We start from the raw sequence: 16,086 nt of genomic DNA, 5'->3' as shown, positions 1-16,086 counted from the left end.
GAGGACGCATATATATATATATATATATATATATATATATATATATATATATATATATATATATATATATATATATATATATATATATCAAAGTTATAATATGGTTGTTTCGAACGAAAAGTTGAAGTTGTCTTGCTGGAGCTGTGACAAAATTGGCTAATTTTAAAAAAAAAATCGCAATTTTTGGTAATAACAACGCCAAAGGAGCTAGCACAGATACGTGTTAAACGTTTACTCAGGTTTCAAAAGTTTTTTAGGTGCATAACTATATGCATCAATCTCTTCTTACGTAGATGAAGTGCGGTTGATTCATCCTCTCGATAAAGGTGTTTTCAAGAATCATGAAAGGTTTGAACGCAGATTGGAATCGTCAAGATGCAAATGAGGTTTAAGATGAAATCAAGTGGCAAACTTGAAGAATTATTTAGTTTCATATGTTATAAACAATATTTTAATTCATTTTAATTGTCCAATGTTATTAGTCCACAGTCGATAGTTCACAGTTGACAGTCCAATAATTCATATATAGTTTAATATATAATATTCGAATTAATTAATACGTATCGTGACCCGTATTCGTCTCAGACTCGATCACAACTCAAACTATATATATTATTGTAGAATCAACCTCAACCCTGTATAGCTAACTCCAGCATTACTACATATAAAGTGTCTATGGTTATTCCAAATAATATATATAGATGGGTCGATATGATATGTCAAAACCTTGTATACGTGTCCCGATATTTAAAGTGCGTAAAATAAGTAACAGAAATTAAATTACGATAAATTAAATGCGTAAAGTAAATAACAGAAATTAAATGACGATAAATAAAATTACGAGAATGTAAATTGCGATAATTAAATTGCAATAAATAAAATGCGATAAATAGAATGTAATCAGTTAGCTAGGAACAGTTAGCTGGAACAGTTAGCATGATTTCTTAACAAAATTCCATATTGTTAATTATTCTGTTTCTAATCAATTTTTATTGTGTCCATTATTTCTTCATTATGCCACTTGTTGGATTCTGGTAAGTAAAAATCCAAATATGAAATTGAGTTTGAATGAAAATGGTTATTCTGTGGTGAACGGATTCGTATATCGATAGATGTAGGTAGGATGGTAATCGACTGTTGAATCAGATTCGAAGACTGTACAATGTAACTTATTAATGTGAAATCTTAAATATTTCTCGGGTATTACCTACCCGTTAAAATATTTTTACCATTAACAGTTTGTACGAAAAAAAATTTTAATCACAATCTTTATGAAAATATATTTACATATATATTTTCTTCAGATATAATTATGGATTTAATGAGTCAACGTGATATTAAACTCATCAGATTTACGATTAGAACTATGATACATAATCTCTAAAACATTAGAGTTTACATAATCGTCATGTCGAACGAAGATAAATGATGTATAAAATAATTATACTCGAGGTACAGAATGAGATGTTGAGGCATGGATTGTTGAAACTTGGGTTGTTGGTGGTACTGGTGCCATTGGTGCTAAGGCTGGTGATGTTACTGGTGTTGGTGATACTGCTGGTGCTTGCAAATTGTATACCGTGTTCTCTAAAGTTAATACTAGAGCTCGGAGTTCTCTAACTTCTTCTACTAACCCTGGTTGATTATCAGTGTAAGGTAGAGGTCGGATATCTTCTCTAGTTCCGTTAATGGTAGCTTCAAGACGAAAAATTCTTGCAAATAGGGTATAAACGGTGTTGCGAACGGGTTCGCCGGTGAGCGGGTCAAGTACTCCAAGGTTAGGTGGTAGATTCAATTCATGATATGGAGTACCTTCTTCTCTTCTCCATAGGGTGAGTATGTCGCGAACCCACCCCCATTTTCTCCAGTAATCACGGTAGTTGATTGGTTGGTGTGCTCCTGTCACTCTGTCTTCGGAGTCAGAGGAACTTGGTCGATTCGTAGAGGCCATCTTACGCGATCTCGGGAAAGATTTTTGGTATGAAGAGTTTAGTGACAGCAATTGATAGTTGGATGGTATTCTCAATGCATAATTTGCATAGATATATATAGTACCAGGATCCCTTAAATTAAGGAGAAATTTACGAGAGATATCAGGCAAGGTCTACAGTAACAGATACGCTAAGATATGAATTGTCAGATACGCTAAGATATGAATTTTGTCTATACACTATTCATGCAGTCAATGCAGTAAAACGTGTCTAGACTAAGAATAATGAGTAGGTAATTTTCTAAGGATGATAAGCAGATGATTTCTGACAAAAATGATAAGCAAAACTTTTGACATGCAGACACGGTCGAAGTCCATACTCACTAATGCATCTTAATGACTATCAGTTAGACATACTAATGCAAGACCTGGTTCGCTAAGACCACCGCTCTGATACCAACTGTAAAGACCCGTCCTAATCCATCCGGACGAGGTCCATATTGATTATAAACGATTCTCAATAGTTGATTACATAGCGAGTTACTTGACTTCTATATGATACATTTTACAAACATTTCATTCGTTTTTAAAAGACAAACTTGCTTTACATCGAAAGTTGACGACATGCACATCATTTCATAATATATTCAACTATAATTGACTTAAATATAATCTTGATGAACTCAACGACTCGAATGCAGCATCTTTTGAAATATGTCATGAATGACTCCAAGTAATATCTCTAATATGAGCAAATGCCCAGCGGAAGATTTCTTTCATACCTGAGAATAAACATGCTTTAAAGTGTCAACCAAAAGGTTGGTGAGTTCATTAGTTTAACATAAATAATCATTTTCATCATTTTAATAGACCACAAGATTTCATATTTCCATTTCTCGTAAACATACGTCCCATGCATAGAGACAAAAATATCATTCATATGGATTGAACACCTGGTAACCGACATTAACAATATGCATATAAGAATATCCCCATCATTCCGGGATCCTCCTTCGGACATGATATTAATTTCGAAGTACTAAAGCATCCGGTACTTTGGATGGGGTTTGTTAGGCCCAATAGATCTATCTTTAGAGTTCGCGTCAATTAGGGTGTCTGTTCCCTAATTCTTAGATTACCAGACTTAATAAAAAGGGGCATATTCGATTTCGATCATTCAACCATATAATGTAGTTTCAATTACTTGTGTCTATTTCGTAAAACAGTTATAAAAACAGCGCATGTATTCTCAGTCCAAAAAATGTAAAGAGTAAAAGGGAATCAAATGAAACTCACGCATATAAATATTTTAAAACAGTTAATAAAGCATTTGCATGTATTCTCAGCCCAAAAACGTAAAGAGTAAAAAGGGAAAAATGAAACTCACTATAATGTATTTTGTAGTAAAAATACATATGACGACATTGAACAATGCAGGGTTGGCCTCGGATTCACGAACCTATATCAATTATATATATTAACACAATTAATAACAATTAAACAAGTTTTATATAATAATATTAATATACTTAATAATTTGTATGTTATATTAATAAATGGTTTAGTTATAACTATTTATATATTTTAGTTAAATAATTAATATTCTTATATATATATATGATTATATTAAATATGCTTATCTGTTATATACAATTTAGTTGATATGCTATAAAAATAACTTTTTATTAAAATCAATATGTACTATTAGTATAGTTAGGATATATGTAAAAATATATTTTTATATAAATATCATTCGTTTATAAAAATTCTAATTATAATAATACAAAACAAAATATAATATTGGTAATGATAAAATAAAAAAATAATAATACTAATGATAAAACTAATAATAATAATAGTAATAATAATATTATTAATAGTCATAAAAATCTTCGTGATTAGTTCCTACCTATAGTTATAACTTTAAAAAAAACATAATTCATAATCATATACATAATCGTACATGTACTAATATAATTATAATCTTTCTACATAATCTTTACTGTATCATCTTTTATTAATTTCTTAATATAAATATGTTTATAGTATTTAACATGTACAAAATAATAATAATAATAATAATAATAATAATAATAATAATAATAATAATAATAATAATAATAACAATACTAATAATAATAAAAAAATTATATAAAGAACTACCTTCTAAGACTTTTATAAAAAGACTTGCACCGAATCGAGATCGAACCCACGACCTCTCGCTCACCAGTTAACACCTTTAACCATTGAACTGTTTTCACTTTTCTGATTTAACTTTCAGGATTATATTATTTAACCCGTCTTTCTCTGCTTCTATATTTCATCTTGGCCCAATAAGTTCACTAACTAAACAAGTCCATGGCCCAAGTTAAATAGATAATAATTCGGCCCAAGTCTACAAAAAGGATTTTGGCTCTAGAAGTTAGCCCGTAAAAAAAAAAAAATCCCAACTTATAACTGGAAACGGGAAAAAGGTATAGCCGGTTACGACCTTTGTTCTTCGTCATCATATCATCATTTCAGTTCACCATTCATTAATCATCATCTTCAATAACTCGCTATTAACAAGTGGTATTGGTTTGGTGTCCTTCGGCCAGAAAACAGCAGACCCAGGGAACGATGATAATAACAATAGAAGGGTTTGGGTGGATCTTAGGTGTCGGTTTGTTGGACAGAAAACGGTAGCTAGTTGTAGTGAGTGAGCATCATTTCGTCAGAAACATGAAGGTGGATATATTGGTTCATTTTAACTGTGTTTGAACTTGAAATAGAGAAGGAGAAGAAAAACAGCGCAGCAGTATAAGCTGCTGCAGTAGCAACGGCAAAACATCATAGCAATCAATCCTAATCATCATTTTTATGCATCATAACAGTACCATAATAATATTCACTTAATCATTACTCATCGTCTTCAACCTCGATCATCATTGTCCCCATATCCTTATCATCGTCGTCTCTTCTCACTACCACATCATCATCATCTTACGTTCTCATAACACCCTCATCATCATATCGTGTATCCTCCTCTTGACATCGTAAATCATCATCATCGTTATCATACCATAGTCGCCTTCATCAATTATCATATTCATAATCGTATCCATATTACGATATCATTATCAAACAAACATATCATCTTTATCATCGTCATAATAATCCGTGATTATCATCGGATATATCATCAACAATTACGATCATCACAGCTCATTATCTTTATCTAACCATCATCATCGATTCGTATCTCATGAATCGAAAGGAAGAAGAGTAACAAAAATTCTGGGTTTGTAGTTTTGTTTGGAAAAAATATATATATATATATATATATATATATATAAATAACAATATAACAGGAAAGAAAGCATATACAGCAGGTTTCGTGGAGCTTTGGGGCTGTTTCTCAGGTGAAACAGAAACTCCATAGTGGCGGTAGAAGATGGCTGTAGGTGGTGGTTTTGTGATGGTTGTTTCGGCTTTAGCAGGTGCACGAAACAGAAATATAGTAAGAGATGTGAGAGAGATGAGTGAGAGAGAAAGGTAGCGGTTTTTAAGGTGGTTGTCGGGTGGGATGGTGGATGGTGGCCATGGTGGTTGCCGAATGGTGATAGGTCAATGGTTGGAGAAGAAGAAAACTAGATACCGTGTATCTATCCTCTCCTCTATCTACATGTGTTTATATTGAAAACATTTCATATAATATATAAATATAATATAATAATAATTATAATTATAAAATAAATAAAGAAAACGTGTGGGCACTACTTACTTTCAACTATTTCCACCGACAGTTTTAGCCCGCTGTTCTATATCGTGTCCATTGCTAAACAGTTAATGTATATATGTGTTTCTAAAAATCCCAAATTTTTAGCTTAACTATATTTAATTATTTCAGTCATTTCCTGTTTAAAACCTGATCAAAAAGGATCTATAATTATTTATTTTTCTGTTCCAATTAATATGTACGGAGTACTAATTTTTAAACTTAAAAAGATAAAAATATATTTAACAAATCTAAAATCTTTGTAATCAATTTACAGTCCAACTTTTATTTCAATCCTTCGTGAACATGTACAATATCTATATTAAAACTAACAAAATGTCAACCGAGTGTTACTGAGGTTTACTGACTAAGCTCGAAATCATTTATTTTTAATATATTCTCTTTCTATATACAAACAGTTTAAAATAGCAAGTTTAATTACTAAAACAAATATATTATATATTCTCAAACAAATATATTTAATAAAGCTTTATATATTTACAAATAAAATTTATATATATAAATATATATATCTATATATAATATTAGTTATTATTACATCGCATATTATTTTACATATTTATTTCCAACAATTAAATGTATATGCTAGTTTATTAATGTTCATGTTATTATATATATTATACATATATTTATATTTGCACATATTTATATATATCCACATATTTACAAGCAATGGTTCGTGAATCATCGGGAACAGTCGAAGGTTAAATGATTTCATATAACCAGTTCAATAATTTTTGAGACTCAACATTACAGACTTTGCTTATCATGTCGAGATCATAATAAGATTAAGTTTAAATTTTGTCGGAAATTTCTGGGTCATCACACATATGCCTAATGGTTTACTTGAACATCAAACAACTTATACCGAAAAGTTTTTAAAATATTTTTTTTAAAAGACAAAACCATTGGTTGTTAGATCACTCAATATTGACACTGATCTATTTCATCCCTGTGAAGATCATGAAGATCTTAACAGATTGGAAGTTCCATATTTTAGTGCAATTGGGATTTTTAAGTATTGTACAAGACCTGACATTTCTTTTGCAGTTAATTTGTTGGCAAGATCCAGCTCAGCTTCTACCAAATGACACTGGAATGGGATCAAACACATGTTTCGATACCCTTGAGGAACTGCTGACTTAAAATTATTTTATTCTAACAAATCGAAACGGGATTTGTTTTTGTTATACAGATGCAGGTTATTAATCTGATCCACATAAAGTTAAATCTCAAAACTGGATATGTATTCCTAAATGGAGGTACCGCAATATCATGGCATTCTCAAAAACAAACACTTGTTGCAACATCATCAAATCATGCCAAAGTGATTGCATTACATGAAGCTACTCGGGAATGTTTTTGGTTGAGATCAATAACACAACTCATTTCTAATTCTTGTGGACTAGAACGGGATAAAAGTGCAATAACTATCTATGAAGATAACGCAACTTGCATAGCACAGATGAAAGAAGGGTATATCAAAAGTGACCGAACAAAATACATACCTCCTAGATTCTTCTCATACACTCAAGACCTCATTAAGGACAACCAGATTGAAATGAGATATGTTCAATCCATCAAAAACTCTGCTGATCTTTTCACCAAAGCACTTTCAACTGCTATTTTCAGAACGCATGTTCACAATATTGGCTTGAGGCAAGTTCAAAAGATGTAACAGCTCAGCAATGTCTACTTGAGGGGGAGTCAAATATATGCTGCACTCTTTTTCCCTTGGCTAAAGTTTTTATCCCACTGGATTTTTCTTTGGCCAAGGTTTTTAACGAGGCAGTAACTTATAGTTGATCTCTAACAAAACAAAATTGGTATCCAAGGGGGAGTGTTATAATATTAGGCTTTAATGGATAGTCAATTTTGTACAAATCATAGTCAATATTGGATACCTATTGTATAGTATTTTTTGTACCATAAATACCCATGTATGCAAGCTAAAAAACTTGCACCCTCCATTATACTTACAAGAATTATTTCTCTCATTTCTCTCATTAGTATAATACTCCTTCATTACTAGAATTTTGTAGTAAGTTTAGGCTACCAATGTTGTTATAAACAACTAAATTACAACAAGCATGACTATATAGATTTATTACTGTATCTAGGAAATAATTTGGTATATAGCCATGTACTAATTAAATCAATTATCTATTTTTTATATGTAACACCCCCGCTCCAGACAAGAACAGGAGGTCACTTTTATTTTTAAATATTCAAAGTCATAATAAGGTCTTATTTAAATACATAACCGATGTCTTACACAACCATTAATATGTTTTTAATAATAACTTGGGATTTTGAAATATAAATATATAAGTCCAGACTAAGGCATTAGATAGGTAGGTATCTAAGGCATCTTCATATCTTGAAGCTCTCACGCTCATCACATCTTAACCTGATTACCTGCCGCAAGAAAAGAAAATGCGGCTGAGCTACTAGCTCAGTGCGCAGATGTTGACAGATATAAACAATAATATAATAATAACAGTAATATTTTAAAGAATAAGAATGAACGGAATAATAAATATTTTTATTTTATAAAATTCTCCATCGATTAACCCCACAACACCAGAGTAATGAAATAAAGGCTGAAGCAACGAAGGGTTGGGTTATTTATACAGAGTACACCTACAAAACAGAATATCAGAATCGCACCCACAGTGCCAAATAGTATCATATATCGCGCAAAACACACTGGTCATGACTCCAGGTGGTTCTCCTAATCAGAAGGTGTGTATGGCACTACACAACACGACCGCTCTACACAAATCATATCATAATATATCCTAGGATGCATCCATACGCCTCTCAAATAAATCAACCGCTCTCCCACGAGCACAATATAAAGTAGAGACGCTGTGACAAATCACACCGCCACGGTTAGTGCCAAGTCACTGGTTGTCACAATGACAAGCCTGTGGTACCTCCACAGGTAGTTGACTCGGTATACCTAACTCCTGTCTACAATCTAGGGTTCTATGGTAGTACAGTGAACATACCAACCAACACCAGAATTATGTTTCACCATACATATGGAACCTAATGAAATGAATTAAGAACGCTCGAAATATATAAGTTCATCAAGTTTACCAAAAATCATTTTCGCACAACGTTTTCTTAAAAATCGTTTTACTCAAAAGTTACAACCATAATTTAAATCCCATTTAGTCCAACCCAAATATATAGAATCATAACGCACAAGAGATAACGATAGAGATAACAATATAATTAAAGAAGCGGATCAAGATAACGCTGAAAGAAAAGTACGGACATCCGTACCTTGATAAATCTCTAAGCGCACAAGGTTAGAAAGATTCTCCGATATCCTTAACAATGGCTACATGAAATAATATAACTAACTTAGCATCTAATTTCAAGGTCATAATTTTAATGTCATGATTTTAAAGTCATGATCTCCTAAGTTCCAACATTATTATATGAAGTAAATATATATCTTCATATTATGGAGTAAATATGTATCTTCATATTAGTCCATTTATTTCCCTACAACTAAGTAGTAATGTCCTTTTATTTGATTAAATAATAATAATAATAATAATAATAATAATAATAATAATAATAATAATAATAATAATAATAATAATAATAATAATAATAATAATAATAATAATAATTCATCTTTAAAAGTAGTCAATCAAATATGAGTTCTTTGTGTCACAATCCAACAATTTTATGGCCCAACCCACTAAGTTTATGGCCCAATATGTGAAAATCAAAGAAGGCCCAAGAACCTCATGGAAGTTCACTAGAACTTTCCCATGAGTTCTTCCATGGAATGGTATAGAATGTCCATGGAAATATCTAGATACATGAAGCTTCTAGTTCTTAGATCTTAGCCATCCATTGTATTTAATCCTAGCCATCCATTTTGTGATACGAGTAGTATAAATAGGGGTGGCCTCATTTGGCACAACACACCTCAAATCTCAAACATTCTCTCTTGTAAAGCATTCTCAAGCAATATAAGTATTTTCTTTAATTCCACTTGTTCTATAATATTTTCTCTTTTGGTTACTTGAATCGTTATAAGGTCCGAGTAAGGCTGACTTAGTAGAGACTAAGTGCCGCACGTGAGCTTATCGAGATAAGTCCGTGACATTTGGTATCAAGAGCAAGGTCGATTCAAGGAGATGGCAACCGAGACCGAGAAGAATGTGAGCGCAACAAGTGGTGTGATGGGTGATGAGACTCGTGGTCGGGTAGAGACTCGCCAAGGAGCCAAGAAGAACCGAGGTACGTCCAAAGGCTTTGTCGCAAACTTGGATAAGAGGATCATGGATGTAGAGACATCCATGGACGGCGTGAAAGCAAAGGTCGAAGACGTCCACCAACGTTTGGATGGTTTCGACGGGGACTTTGACGAATTGAAAGATGATTGCAAGAGTGCAATCAACGTGCTAGACGTTGACATGCGACGTGAGATCCATGACTTAAGGGGTATGCTCATGGGTGAGATTACGAAGTTGCGAGGCGAAATGGAGGGGGAGGTCTCCACTATTCACCAACGCCTCGTGGATTTACAAACCAACATGAACTCTTGTTTGAGATTCATGGCTAGTGGGGGTGGAAACACTGGATGCAATGCTCTGAAGGTGGACATTCCCAAGCCGTCACCGTTCGTGGGGAAGCGGGAAGCCCGAGCGGTTGATGATTTTATATGGGAGATGGAACAATACTTGGAGGGAGTCAACATAGTGGATGATGCAATGAAGATCAAGACGGCAACTCGTTACCTGAAGGATACCGCAGCATTATGGTGGCGTCGTCGATATGGAGATATCGAGAAAGGTACGGTTACTATTGATACTTGGGATGATTTCCTTACTGAACTTAAGAATCAATTCTACCCCAAGAATGCTCAAAAGGATGCGATGAGTCGTCTACGTAAATTACATCATTCCGGGACGATTCGGGAGTATATTAAAGAATTCACGAACCTTAGCCTGGAGGTCCCAGATATTCCCGATGATATTCTTCTCTTCTATTTTCTCGATGGTTTGCAACCTTGGGCTAAAACGGAGTTGGAGAGACGAGGAGTCCAAGACCTTGCCACCGCAATTGCTCAAGCGGAGGCACTAGTCGACCATGCTAATAGGAAAGATTCGTTCAAGTCAAAAGATAAGAAGGTGAGCCATGAGAAAGGTGGGGGAGATAAGTCCGCCCAATCAAGGAATGATAATACACGTAAGCCACCAATCGAGAATAACAAGAGCATAAAAACTTCTTACAAGAATGATGGATGTTTCATATGTGATGGACCGCATAGAGCCCGAGATTGTCCGAAGAAAGCTAGCCTTCATGCTATGGAAGCTCAAAAGGCGGGTTGTCAGGATGAGGAGCGGTGCATAGGATCAATGCATATCCTCAACGCAATCAAGGCCAAGACGGAGATACCCAAGGTAGTGGCTAAAGGACTCCAATTCGTAGATATTAACATTTGTGGAGATCGGGTACGAGCTTTGGTGGATACGGGAGCAACTCATAACTTTATCTCCACCGATGAAGCCAAAAGGCTAGGACTTAAGGAAACAAAAGAGAGTGGCATGATGAAGACGGTGAACACGAGTGCCAGGCCGATTAGTGGGGTGGCTAAAGACGTATATGTGAAGATTGGAGAATGGGAAGGAATGATTGATCTCTCAGTCGTGCCTATGGACGACTTCAAGTTGGTACTTGGGATGGAGTTCCTAGATAAGGTACGCGGTTTCCCTATACCGTTCGCTAACTCACTGTGTATCTTGGATGGTGAGAAGACTTGTATGGTGTCAACCGAACGTGGAAGCAAGAGTGCATCCAAGTCACTTTCGGCCATGCAATTCAAGAAGGGGTACAACAAGAATGAGACATGCTATTTAGCGGTAGCAAAGCAAGAGACGGTCGAAGATAAGGGAAAACTAGAGGTACCCAAGGAAATTGAGAAGGTCCTTGATGAGTTCAAGGATGTCATGCCCAAGGAGTTACCAAAGAAGTTACCACCTAGGAGGGAGGTTGACCATGTGATCGAGTTGGAGCCGGGATCAAAACCACCTTCCAAAGCCCCATACCGAATGCCACCACCCGAGTTGGAGGAGTTGCGAAGACAACTTAAGGAGTTGCTGGATGCGGGATACATCCGACCGTCAAAATCCCCGTATGGTGCTCCGGTGCTATTTCAAAGAAAGAAGGATGGGTCCTTGCGGATGTGTATAGATTACCGAGCACTCAACAAGGTAACTATCAAGAACAAATACCCAATCCCACTTATTGCTGATTTGTTCGATCAACTTGGGAAGGCGAGATACTTCTCCAAGTTAGACTTGAGATCGGGATATTATCAAGTCCGAATTGCCGAAGGAGATGAGGCTAAGACCACATGCGTGACGAGGTATGGCGCTTATGAATTCCTAGTCATGCCCTTTGGTTTAACCAATGCCCCTGCCACATTCTGTACTTTGATGAACAAATTATTCCACCCGTTCCTCGACAAGTTCGTCGTGGTGTACTTGGATGACATAGTCGTGTATAGCGACACCATGGAAGATCATGTGAGGCACTTGAAGCAAGTATTTCAAGTACTAAGGGACAACGAGTTGTATGTGAAGCTAGAGAAATGTTCATTCGGATTAGAGGAGGTGGATTTTCTTGGACATAGAATTAAAAATGGGAAGTTACTCATGGATGGGGCTAAGGTCAAGGCAATTCAAGAGTGGGAGGCACTAACGAAGGTGACTGATTTACGATCTTTCCTTGGTTTAGTAAACTACTATCGTCGTTTTATCAAGGGATACTCGGCGAAAGCGGCTCCATTGACAGAATTATTAAAGAAGAATAAAGCTTGGTTGTGGGATGAGAAATGTCAAGCAGCATTCGAGGAGTTAAAAGGAGCTGTCATGGAAGAACCGGTGTTGAGACTTCCGGATGTGACCATTCCATTCGAGTTACACAAAGACGCATCGGACTTTGCTATTGGAGGAGTTCTAATGCAATAAGGTCACCCAATCGCGTTCGAAAGTCGAAAACTTAACGAGGCGGAAAGGAAGTACACTGTGCAAGAGAAAGAGATGACAGCGATTATTCATTGTTTGAGGACATGGAGGCATTATCTTTTGGGATCAAGGTTCGTGATCAAGACGGATAATGTGGCAACGAGTTATTTTCAAACCCAAAAGAAGTTGAGTCCCAAACAAGCTCGTTGGCAAGACTTCTTAGCCGAAATTGACTATGTGTTGGAGTATAAGCCTGGGAAAGCCAATGTGGTAGCTGATGCCCTAAGTCGTAAGGCGGAGTTTGCAGCGATCACAAAACCACAATTCTTCCTTCAAGATCATATAAAGGAGGGATTAGAGCATGATTCTATAGCCAAAAACCTTGTTGGATTGGCTCGAGATGAGAAAACGCGAAGGTTTTGGCTCAAGGGTGATCTATTATTCACCAAAGGAGACCGGTTATATGTGCCTAGGTGGGGTGATCTTAGACGGACAATCTTGAAGGAGTGTCATGATTCAAAGTGGGCTGGTCATCCAGGTATCAAGAGGACACTGGCATTAGTAGAAGGCACTTATTATTGGCCAAGGATGGAAGACGACGTAGAGACGTACGTGCGGACATACCTAATATGCCGACAAGACAAGATAGAGCAACGCCAACCAGGAGGACTATTACACCCGCTACCTACACCGAAAGGACCATGGGAGAGTGTTTCCATGGACTTCATTACTTGCTTACCCAAGTCGGAAGGGTGTGGGAGTATTATAGTCGTGGTAGACCGGTTTTCTAAGTATGGTACCTTCATAGCCGCATCATCCGAAGTTACTGCGGATGAAACCGTAAAACTATTTTTCAAGAATGTGGTGAAGTATTGGGGGATACCACATGTGATAGTAAGTGATCGAGATCCGAGGTTCACAGGGCGTTTTTGGACAGAGTTGTTCAAGATCATGGGGACGGACTTGAATTTCTCCACGAGTTTTCATCCCCAAACGGACGGACAAACAGAAAGGGTGAATGCACTATTGGAGCTCTATCTTCGACACTATGTAAGTGCAAATCAACATGATTGGGCTAAGCTCCTTGATATTGCTCAGTTCTCTTATAACATGCAAAGGAGTGAGTCCACGGGGAAGAGTCCTTTTGAGTTGGTGACAGGACGCCAACCTTTGACCCCAAATGCTTTGGCCGCTTCATATGATGGAAGCAGCCCAGCCGCTTATAGAACGATGAAGGAGTGGCACGAACAAGCCGACTTGGTCCGAGCATCACTAGATAAGGCGGCCAAGAAAATGAAGAAATGGGCGGATGAGAAAAGGCGACATGTTGAGTTCAAAGTTGGGGACCAAGTGATGGTGAAGCTTTTACCTCAACAATTCAAAACATTTAGGAAGGTGCACAAAGGATTGATCCGGAGATATGAAGGCCCATTCCCAGTAATTGGACGTGTTGGGAACGTATCTTATCGAGTCCAACTACCGCCCAAGTTAAAGATTCATCCAGTCTTCCACGTAAGTTTTCTAAAACCTTATCATGGGGACAAGGAAGAACCAGAACGAGGAGTTTCCAAACGAGCACCAATGGCAGTTGCGACTTCGTTTGATCGTGAGGTGGAAGATATCTTGTTACATCGAACGGTACGAAGACGAGGTGTGCCGAGCTATAGAGAATACCTAGTTAAGTGGCGTAACTTACCCGATAGTGAAGCAAGCTGGGAGGCCGAAGACCTATTGTGGCAGTTCACAGACAAAATCAAGAAGTATCACGAGGATCACACGACGAGGACGTCGTGAGCTTAGGTGGGGGAGAATGTCACAATCCAACAATTTTATGGCCCAACCCACTAAGTTTATGGCCCAATATGTGAAAATCAAAGAAGGCCCAAGAACCTCATGGAAGTTCACTAGAACTTTCCCATGAGTTCTTCCATGGAATGGTATAGAATGTCCATGGAAATATCTAGATACATGAAGCTTCTAGTTCTTAGATCTTAGCCATCCATTGTATTTAATCCTAGCCATCCATTTTGTGATACGAGTAGTATAAATAGGGGTGGCCTCATTTGGCACAACACACCTCAAATCTCAAACATTCTCTCTTGTAAAGCATTCTCAAGCAATATAAGTATTTTCTTTAATTCCACTTGTTCTATAATATTTTCTCTTTTGGTTACTTGAATCGTTATAAGGTCCGAGTAAGGCTGACTTAGTAGAGACTAAGTGCCGCACGTGAGCTTATCGAGATAAGTCCGTGACATTTGTCTCACTTTTTAAGTCAACAAACAAGTTACTCCGTATTAATTTATTTTAGCAACATTTATGGGTATCAAGGGGCGATATGTAAATCTATGAATATAAAAAAAAATCATATTTGTAAATGTAGATACAGTTTAGGGACCAAATTTATAACATGATAATTAGATTATAATGCTTGCTTCGCCTTTTTTCGGTTTCATGCGAACAAAACCCAGCTCTATTTATGTTTTAATATGTCTTCTTGACTTATTTTGTTTGATTGCTATTCTATGGCTTAAGTAGTTTAAGGAAACTAATCTTAATACACTCAAAAGGTATTAGCCTAAATTTGTACGTCCCGAATTGTAAGAAAAGTTATCGATTTTACGACGTGAACTTCCCGTATCATCATCATCATCATCGTATATAATATCGACTAACGTTTGAATTTGGTTTTACGAATTGAAACATATATTTACGAAAATTTTGATTAACAACAACTAATATACAACTACTCTTTTTAGTTTGGAATTTACCTTAGTTCTTCAAAGATTTGAAACACCAAATATATTTGCTAACTCCCGGCTTCCGAATGCCTTTTTGTGTTATTCTACTCTAAGTTTGCTTTACTTATTATTAGTTTCTTTGAATATTTTCTTTTATGTGGAAAGAATACAAACATATATGCTATATATATAGAGTATAGAATAGATAGGATGGTGGGATGGTGGGATGGGGGAGGGTATGAGGGATAAGAGTTGGAGGGTTGTAGTGGTGGGGAGAGTTACACATAGCCAAAAACCAAATCAAAAATCAACTGCATTTTTTCTTATAATCTACATTAGTGCTCCGTATTTATTTTATTCTACTTATTCATTGTGATTTAAATCATTTAGTTTCAATGCTAATAATATTATTTATATAAGTTAATTAGTAATGGTATATGATTATAAATTTATAAGTATACTTTTGTTCGAGTTATTATAACATATCCCCCTAAATATGATTTCGTTCCCGAAATCGATCATCGTAAAGTTTATTTATATATCCTTAAATTTTTAAATGTTTTTTTGTTGTTGATATAATAGATCTAACCTTACGTAAATAGAGAAGGGTAACGTTCCCGAATGGAATCTTCAAGC

At 35.8% G+C, this 16,086-nt stretch overlaps 1 long non-coding RNA gene across 1 annotated transcript; it reads right to left on the bottom strand.

Annotated features, from left to right (window-relative positions):
• Nucleotides 1-7,838: 7,838 nt before the first annotated feature.
• On the bottom strand, nucleotides 7,839-15,719 carry LOC139877765 (uncharacterized). The gene is made up of 3 exons (XR_011768766.1): nucleotides 15,481-15,719; nucleotides 9,003-9,060; nucleotides 7,839-8,126 (listed from the first exon to the last, which is right to left on the bottom strand). It is a non-coding gene; the product is annotated as an uncharacterized lncRNA (long non-coding RNA).
• Nucleotides 15,720-16,086: the final 367 nt, after the last annotated feature.

Source organism: Rutidosis leptorrhynchoides, chromosome 11, assembly GCF_046630445.1.
Source record: "Rutidosis leptorrhynchoides isolate AG116_Rl617_1_P2 chromosome 11, CSIRO_AGI_Rlap_v1, whole genome shotgun sequence".
Classification (NCBI taxonomy): Eukaryota; Viridiplantae; Streptophyta; class Magnoliopsida; order Asterales; family Asteraceae; genus Rutidosis; species Rutidosis leptorrhynchoides.
This window is presented reverse-complemented; position numbering and strand designations above follow the sequence as displayed.